Source organism: Oncorhynchus keta, unplaced genomic scaffold, assembly GCF_023373465.1.
Source record: "Oncorhynchus keta strain PuntledgeMale-10-30-2019 unplaced genomic scaffold, Oket_V2 Un_contig_15121_pilon_pilon, whole genome shotgun sequence".
Lineage (NCBI taxonomy): Eukaryota > Metazoa > Chordata > Actinopteri > Salmoniformes > Salmonidae > Oncorhynchus > Oncorhynchus keta.
The window spans coordinates 13827-22341 of NW_026279142.1; the positions used below are offsets into that span (position 1 = coordinate 13827).

Below are 8515 nucleotides of genomic sequence, written 5' to 3' on the forward strand. Positions count from 1 at the left end.
TCTATATCATACTGTATTCTATATCATACTGTAGTCTGTATCATACTGTAGTCTGTATCATACTGTAGTCTGTATCATACTGTAGTCTATATCCTACTATATTCTATATCCTACTGTATTCTGTATCATACTGTATTCTGTATCATACTGTATTCTGTATCATACTGTATTCTATATCATACTATATTCTATATCATACTGTATTCTATATCATACTGTATTCTGTATCATACTGTATTCTGTATCATACTGTATTCTGTGTCATACTGTATTCTGTATCATACTGTATTCTATACCATACTGTATTCTGTATCATACTGTATTCTGTATCATACTGTATTCTGTATCATACTGTATTCTGTATCATACTGTAGTCTATATCATACTGTATTCTATATCATACTATATTCTATATCATACTATATTCTATATCATACTGTATTCTATATCATACTATATTCTGTATCATACTGTATCATACTGTATTCTGTATCATACTGTATTCTGTATCATACTGTAGTATATATACTGTATTCTGTATCATACTGTATTCTGTATCATACTGTATTCTATATCATACTGTATTCTGTATCATACTGTATTCTGTATCATACTGTATTCTGTATCATACTGTATCATACTGTATTCTGTATCATACTGTATTCTGTATCATACTGTACCATACTGTATTCTGTATCATACTGTATTCTGTATCATACTGTATTCTGTATCATACTGTGTTCTATATCATACAGTAACGTCACCCAACTGAACCTCCCTGCCCTCTCACAGTACCACCCCAAGCATCTCACCCCCACCTCCCTGCCCTCTCACAGTACCACTCCAAGCATCTCACCCCCACCTCCCTGCCCTCTCACAGTACCACTCCAAGCATCTCACCCCCACCTCCCTGTCCTCTCACAGTACCACTCTAAGCATCTCACCCCCCCCCACCTCCCTGCCCTCTCACAGTACCACTCCAAGCATCTCACCCCCACCTCCCTGCCCTCTCACAGTACCACTCCAAGCATCTCACCCCCCACCTCCCTGCCCTCTCACAGTACCACTCCAAGCATCTCACCCCCATCTCCCTGCCCTCTCACAGTACCACTCCAAGCATCTCACCCCCCACCTCCCTGCCCTCTCACAGTACCACTCCAAGCATTCACCCCCACCTCCCTGCCCTCTCACAGTACCACTCCAAGCATCTCACCCCCCACCTCCCTGCCCTCTCACAGTACCACTCCAAGCATCTCATCCCCCACCTCCCTGTCCTCTCACAGTACCACTCCAAGCATCTCACCCCCACCTCCCTGTCCTCTCACAGTACCACTCCAAGCATCTCACCCCCCACCTCCCTGTCCTCTCACAGTACCACTCCAAGCATCTCACCCCCCCCACCTCCCTGTCCTCTCACAGTACCACTCCAAGCATCTCACCCCCACCTCCCTGCCCTCTCACAGTACCACTCCAAGCCTCTCCCCCCCCCCCGCCCTGCCCTCTCACAGTACCACACCAAGCATCTCACCCCCACCTCCCTGCCCTCTCACAGTACCACTCCAAGCATCTCACCCCCCACCTCCCTGCCCTCTCACAGTACCACTCCAAGCATCTCACCCCCCCACCTCCCTGTCCTCTCACAGTACCACTCCAAGCATCTCACCCCCACCTCCCTGTCCTCTCACAGTACCACTCCAAGCATCTCACCCCCCACCTCCCTGTCCTCTCACAGTACCACTCCAAGCATCTCACCCACCCCTCCCTGTCCTCTCACAGTACCACTCCAAGCATCTCACCCCCCACCTCCCTGCCCTCTCACAGTACCACTCCAGGCATCTCACCCCCACCTCCCTGACCTCTCACAGTACCACTCCAGGCATCTCACCCCCACCTCCTTGTACATTAACTTTACCTTGTCCCTTGTGGTTGACCTCCTTGGCGGCGATGACCTTGTTGATGACGGTCTGGAGAAAGTCGCTCTCCCCGCCACCCTGGTTGAAAACGGGAGATGTTCAGTTGCCTGTGGCGAAGCACGGCATCATCCAACGCTAGCCTGTAGTAGGCACATGACAGGAACAACACCAGAGAGAGAGAGGAGGGAGAGGAGGGCAGAGAGAGAGGAGGAGAGGAGGGCAGAGGAGAGAGCAGAGCAGATGAGAGAGGAGAGGAGGGCAGAGGGAGAGAGCAGAGCAGATGAGAGAGGAGAGGAGGGCAGAGAGAGAGAGCAAGGGCAGAGTAGAGGAGAGGAGGGCAGAGAGAGAGGGAGCAGAGAGAGAGGGAGCAGAGAGAGAGGGAGCAGAGAGAGAGAGCAGAGTAGAGGAGAGAAGAGAGAGAGAGCAGAGTAGAGGAGAGAAGAGAGGAGGAGAGAAAGCAGAGCGAGAGAGCAGAGTAGAGAAGAGAGGAGAGCAGAGTAGAGAAGAGAGGAGAGCAGAGTAGAGAAGAGAGGAGGGCAGAGAGAGAAGAGAGGAGAGAGAGAGCAGAGGAGAGAGGAGGAGAGAGAGCAGAGGAGAGGAGGAGAGAGAGCAGAGGAGAGGAGGAGGAGAGAGAGCAGAGGAGAGGAGAGGAGAGGAGGGCAGAGGAGAGGAGGGCAGAAAGAGAGAGAGAGAGGAGATCAGAGAGAGAGAGAGAGCAGAGAGAGAGTGAGCAGAGTAGAGAGAAGAGAGGAGGGCAGAGAGAGAGAAGAGAGGAGGAGAGAAAGCAGAGAGCGAGAGAGAGCAGAGTAGAGGAGAGAGAAGAGGAGGAGAGAGAGCAGAGGAGAGGAGAGAGCAAAGGAGAGGAGAGAGAGCAGAGGAGAGGAGGAGAGAGAGCAGAGGAGGAGAGAGAGAGGGGAGAGGAGGAGAGAGAGCAGAGGAGAGGAGGAGAGAGAGAGGAGAGGAGGAGAGGAGAGTAGAGGAGAGGAGGAGAGAGAGCAGAGGGAGAGGAGGAGAGAGAGCAGAGGAGGAGAGAGAGTAGAGGAGAGGAGAGAGAGAGAGAGGAGAGGAGGAGAGGAGGAGAGAGAGCAGAGGAGGAGAGAGAGCAGAGGAGAGGAGGAGAGAGCAGAGGAGAGGAGAGAGAGCAGAGGAGAGGAGAGAGAGAGCAGAGGAGGAGAGAGAGCAGAGGAGAGGAGGAGAGAGCAGAGGGAGGAGAGAGAGCAGAGGAGAGGAGAGAGAGAGCAGAGGAGGAGAGAGAGCAGAGGAGGAGAGAGAGCAGAGGAGGAGAGAGAGAGCAGAGAGGAGAGAGAGAGAGCAGAGGAGGAGAGAGAGAGCAGAGGAGAAGAGGAGAGGGGGCAGAGAAGAGGAGGAGAGAGAGAGCAGAGGAGAGGAGGAGAGGGAGAGCAGAGGAGAGGATGAGAGAGAGCAGAGGGGAGGAGAAGAGAGCAGAGGAGAAGAGGAGAGGGAGCAGAGAAGAGGAGGAGAGAGAGCAGAGGAGAGGAGGAGAGGGAGAGCAGAGAAGAGGAGGAGAGAGAGCAGAGGAGAGGAGGAGAGGGAGAGCAGAGGAGAGGAGGAGAGAGCAGAGGGGAGGAGAAGAGAGAGCAGAGGAGAGGAGGGCAGAGAGCAGAAGGGAGGAGAAGAGAGAGCAGAGGAGAGGAGAGGAGAGGAGGGGCAGAGGGGAGGAGAGAGAGCAGAGGGGAGGAGAAGAGAGAGCAGAAGGGAGAGAAGAGAGAGCAGGGGATAGAGAGAGGAGAGAGCAGAGGGAGAGGAGGGCAGAGAGAAATGCCTGAAGGATGCATAACATTTAAAGGAATACGTATAGTATGTTTAAGGGTAGAAATGAAATAAATCAGAGCTTGATTGAATTAAAAAGCAGCAATAACATTGAAGCATGACCAACATCTCTCCATTTCCTCTTCCTGTAGACTTTAAATCAACTAAAATATCAATGAACTAGGTTAGAAAAGGCCATTGTAACCCTGGTCGAAGTCTTTTAGGGAAAGATGTTGCCCTGGCAACATGACATTAAATCTCAACCTTTGTTTGAACAATGTGAGGGCCATTTCCGTCTCCAAAACGAAGCTGTTTGCCAGAGATCTCTAACCGATGATATAGTTACATCAAACAGTCCTTTATTAGGAACGGTAGCTTCCTGTTTGGGTTGCCTTAGAACAGGGTCCTAGCTAAGAACTAAAGCTGCTATTCAGAAACTACCAAAATGCATCACTACGACAGTGTGTGTGTGTGTGTGTGTGTGTGTGTGTGTGTGTGTGTGTGTGTGTGTGTGTGTGTGTGTGTGTGTGTGTGTGTGTGTGTGTGTGTGTGTGTGTGTGTGTGGAGAGGAGGAGTCTGAGGAGAGGAGGAGAGTCTAATCCAAGATGATATAGTTATATCAAACTTTATTAGGAACGGTAGCTTCCTGTTTGGGTTGCCTTAGGACAGGGTCCTGGCTAAGAACTAAAGCTGCTATTCAGGAAACTACCAAAATGCATCACTACGACAGTGTGTGTGTGTGTGTGTGTGTGTGTGTGTGTGTGTGTGTGTGTGTGTGTGTGTGTGTGTGTGTGTGTGTGTGTGTGTAGAGTCTAATCCATGATGTATGTTCCTAAATAGAGCTGTTAACTGAGGAGATCTGCCTACCGTGCCAACTAAACTAAACTGATTGGTAGCTACGACTGAGTTCCAAATGACACTCTATTCCTTACATCCTTCACCACATACACTATTAGGAATAGGTTGCCATTTGGGACTCAGACCCTCCACTATTCCACCGTGACTAAATTATGGCGATCTCATTAACTGCCTGTGTTCCTGAGAGGATTCCATAATTGGAAATGCTTTTAGAATAAGGCCCAAATGGCACCCTATTCCCTATATAGTGCACTACTATGGCACCTATTCCCTATATAGTGCACTACTATGGCACCCTATTCCCTATATAGTGCACTACTATGGCACCCTATTCCCTATATAGTGCACTACTATGGCACCCTATTCCCTATATAGTGCACTACTATTGACCCCAAACGGCACCCTATTCCCTACATAGTGCACTACTATTCACCCCAAATGGGACTATTCCCTATATAGTGCACTACTTTAAACCTGGTCTATGTAGGTAATAGGGTGTGTAATAAACTGCGCATTAAATCGGGTGTGAAGGGTTGAAAACATCCCTGTTTGAGTCACAAATGGAACCCTATTCCATATATAGTGCACTACTTTAGACCAGGGTTTATAGGGTAGTAAGTAGTGCACTACTTTAGACCAGGGTCTATAGGGTAGTAGTGCACTACTTTAGACCAGGGTCTATAGGGTAGTAGTGCACTACTTTAGACCAGGGTCTATAGGGTAGTAGTGCACTACTTTAGACCAGGGTCTATAGGGTAGTAGTGCACTACTTTAGACCAGGGCCTATAGGGTAGTAGTGCACTACTTTAGACCAGGGTCTATAGGGTAGTAGTGCACTACTTTAGACCAGGGCCTATAGGGTAGTAGTGCACTACTTTAGACCAGGGTCTATAGGGTAGTAGTGCACTACTTTAGACCAGGGTCTATAGGGTAGTAGTGCACTACTTTAGACCAGGGTCTATAGGGTAGTAGTGCACTACTTTAGACCAGGGCCTATAGGGGTAGTAGTGCACTACTTTAGACCAGGGTCTATAGGGTAGTAGTGCACTACTTTAGACCAGGGCCTATAGGGGTAGTAGTGCACTACTTTAGACCAGGGTCTATAGGGTAGTAGTGCACTACTTTAGACCAGGGTCTATAGGGTAGTAGTGCACTACTTTACTTTAGACCAGGGTCTATAGGGTAGTAGTGCACTACTTTAGACCAGGGTCTATAGGGTAGTAGTGCACTACTTTAGACCAGGGTCTATAGGGTAGTAGTGCACTACTTTAGACCAGGGTCTATAGGGTAGTAGTGCACTACTTTGAACCAGGGTCTATAGGGTAGTAGTGCACTACTAGGGTCTATTAGTACCAGGAGTCTATAGGGTAGTAGTGCACTACTTTGAACCAGGGTCTATAAGGGTAGTAGTGCACTACTTTAGACCAGGTGTCTATAGGGTAGTAGTGCTACTTTGAACCAGTGTCTACTTTAGACCAGGGTCTATAGGGTAGTAGTGCACTACTTTAGACCAGGATCTATAGGGTAGTAGTACTACTTTGGAGCCAGGGTCTATAGGGTAGTAGTGCACTACTTTAGACCAGGGTCTATAGTAGGGTAGTAGTGCACTACTTTAGACCAGGGTCTATAGAGGTAGTAGTGCACTACTTTAGACCAGGATCTATAGGGTAGTAGTGCACTACTTTAGACCAGGGTCTATAGGTTAGTAGTGCACTACTTTAGACCAGGGTCTATAGGGTAGTAGTGCACTACTTTAGACCAGGGTCTATAGGGTAGTAGTGCACTACTTTAGACCAGGGTCTATAGGGTAGTAGTGCTACTTTGAACCAGGGTCTATAGGGTAGTAGTGCACTACTTTAGACCAGGTCTATACTACTTTAGACCAGGGTCTATAGGGTAGTAGTGCACTACTTTAGACCAGGGTCTATAGGGTAGTAGTGCACTACTTTAGACCAGGGTCTATAGGGTAGTAGTGGCTTAGACCAGGGCCTATAGGGTAGTAGTGCTACTACTTTAGACCAGGGTCTATAGGGTAGTAGTGCACTACTTTAGACCAGGGTCTATGGGGTAGTAGTCTATGAACCAGGGTAGTAGTGCACTACTTTAGACCAGGGGTCTATAGGGCAGTAGTGCACTACGCAGATAAGGGTAGTGCACTACTTTAGACCAGGGTCTATAGGGTAGTAGTGCACTACTTTAGACCAGGGTCTATAGGGGTAGTAGTGCACTACCAGACCAGGGTCTATAGGGGTAGTAGTGCACTACTTTAGACCAGGGTCTATAGGGTAGTAGTGCACTACTTTAGACCAGGGTCTATAGGGCAGTAGTGCACTACTTTAGACCAGGGTCTATAGGGTAGTAGTGCACTACTTTGGGCCAGGGTCTATAGGGTAGTGCACTACTTACTTTAGACCAGGGTCTATAGGGTAGTAGTGCACTACTTTAGACCAGGGTCTATAGGGTAGTAGTGCACTACTTTAGGCTCAAGATTATAGGGTAGTAGTGCACTACTTTAGACCAGGGTCTATAGGGTAGTAAGTGCACTACTTTGGAACCAGGGTAGGGCAGTAGTACTACCAGACCAGGGTCTATAGAGTGAGATGCACTACTTTAGACCAGGGTCTGGGGTGGTAGTCTACTTTAGGGCAGGGTATTGGTGCACTACTTTAGACCAGGGTCTATAGGGTAGTAGTGCACTACTTTTAGACCAGGGTCTATAGGGTAGTAGTGCACTACTTTAGACCAGGGTCTATAGGGGAGTCTACTTTAGACCAGGGTCTATAGGGTAGTAGGACACTACTTTAGACCAGGGTCTATAGGGTAGTAGGGCACTACTTTAGACCAGGCCCTATAGGGTAGTAGTGCACTACTTTAGACCAGGATCTATAGGGTAGTAGTGCACTACTTTAGACCAGGGTCTATAGGGTAGTAGTGACACTACTTTAGACCAGGGTCTATAGGGTAGTAGGGCACTACTTTGAACCAGGCCCTATAGGGTAGTAGTACTTTAGACCAGGATCTAGGATCTAGACCAGGATAGGGTAGTAGTGCACTACTTTTTAGACCAGGGTCTATAGGGTAGTAGTGCACTACTTTAGACCAGGGTCTATAGGGTAGTAGTGCACTACTTTAGACCAGTGTCTATGGGGTAGTAGTCTACTTTAGACCAGGTAGTAGTGCACTACTTTAGACCAGTGTCTATGGGTAGTAGGTACTAGACCCCATAGGGTGTAGTGCACTACTTTTAGACCAGGATCTATAGGGTAGTAGTGCACTACTTTGTAGACCAGGGTCTATAGGGTAGTAGTGCACTACTTTAGACCAGGATCTATGGGGGTAGTAGTGCACTACTTTAGACCAGGGTCTATAGGGTAGTAGTGCACTACTTTGAACCAGGGTCTATAGGGTAGTAGTGCACTCACTTTAGACCAGTGTCTATAGGGTAGTAGTGCACTACTAGACCAGGTCTATAGGGTAGTATGCACTACTTTAGACCAATGTCTATAGGGTAGGTGCTACTTTAGACCAGGCCCCATAGGGTAGTAGTGCACTACTTTTAGACCAGGATCTATAGGGTAGTAGTGCACTACTTTGAGACCAGGGTCTATAGGGTAGTAGTGCACTACTTTAGACCAGGGTCTACCGTAGTCTATAGGTCTATGGGGTAGTAGTGCACTACTTTAGACCAGGCTACTTTAGACCAGGATCTGGGTAGTAGTGCACTACTTTAGACCCAGGGTCTATAGGGTAGTAGTGCACTACTTTAGACCAGGGTCTATGGGGTAGTAGTGCACTACTTTAGACCAGGGTCTATAGGGTAGTAGTTACTTTTACTTTGGGCCAGGGTCTATAGGGTAGTAGTGCACTACTTTAGACCAGGCCCTATAGGGTAGTAGTGCACTACTTTAGACCAGGGTCTATAGGGTAGTAGTGCACTACTTTAGACCAGGGTCTATAGGGTAGTAGTGCACTAC

At 48.2% G+C, this 8515-nt stretch overlaps 1 long non-coding RNA gene across 2 annotated transcripts; it reads left to right on the forward strand.

The window, feature by feature from the left end:
- Positions 1-5359: 5359 nt before the first annotated feature.
- LOC127918863 (uncharacterized) lies at positions 5360-7868 on the forward strand. Of its 2 annotated transcripts, none has more exons than XR_008101151.1 (3): positions 5360-5506; positions 6174-6242; positions 7841-7868. It is a non-coding gene; the product is annotated as an uncharacterized LOC127918863 (long non-coding RNA). The 2 variants fall into 2 exon arrangements; XR_008101150.1 differs by lacking the exon at positions 7841-7868 and adding an exon at positions 7396-7473.
- The last annotated feature ends 647 nt before the right edge of the window (positions 7869-8515 follow it).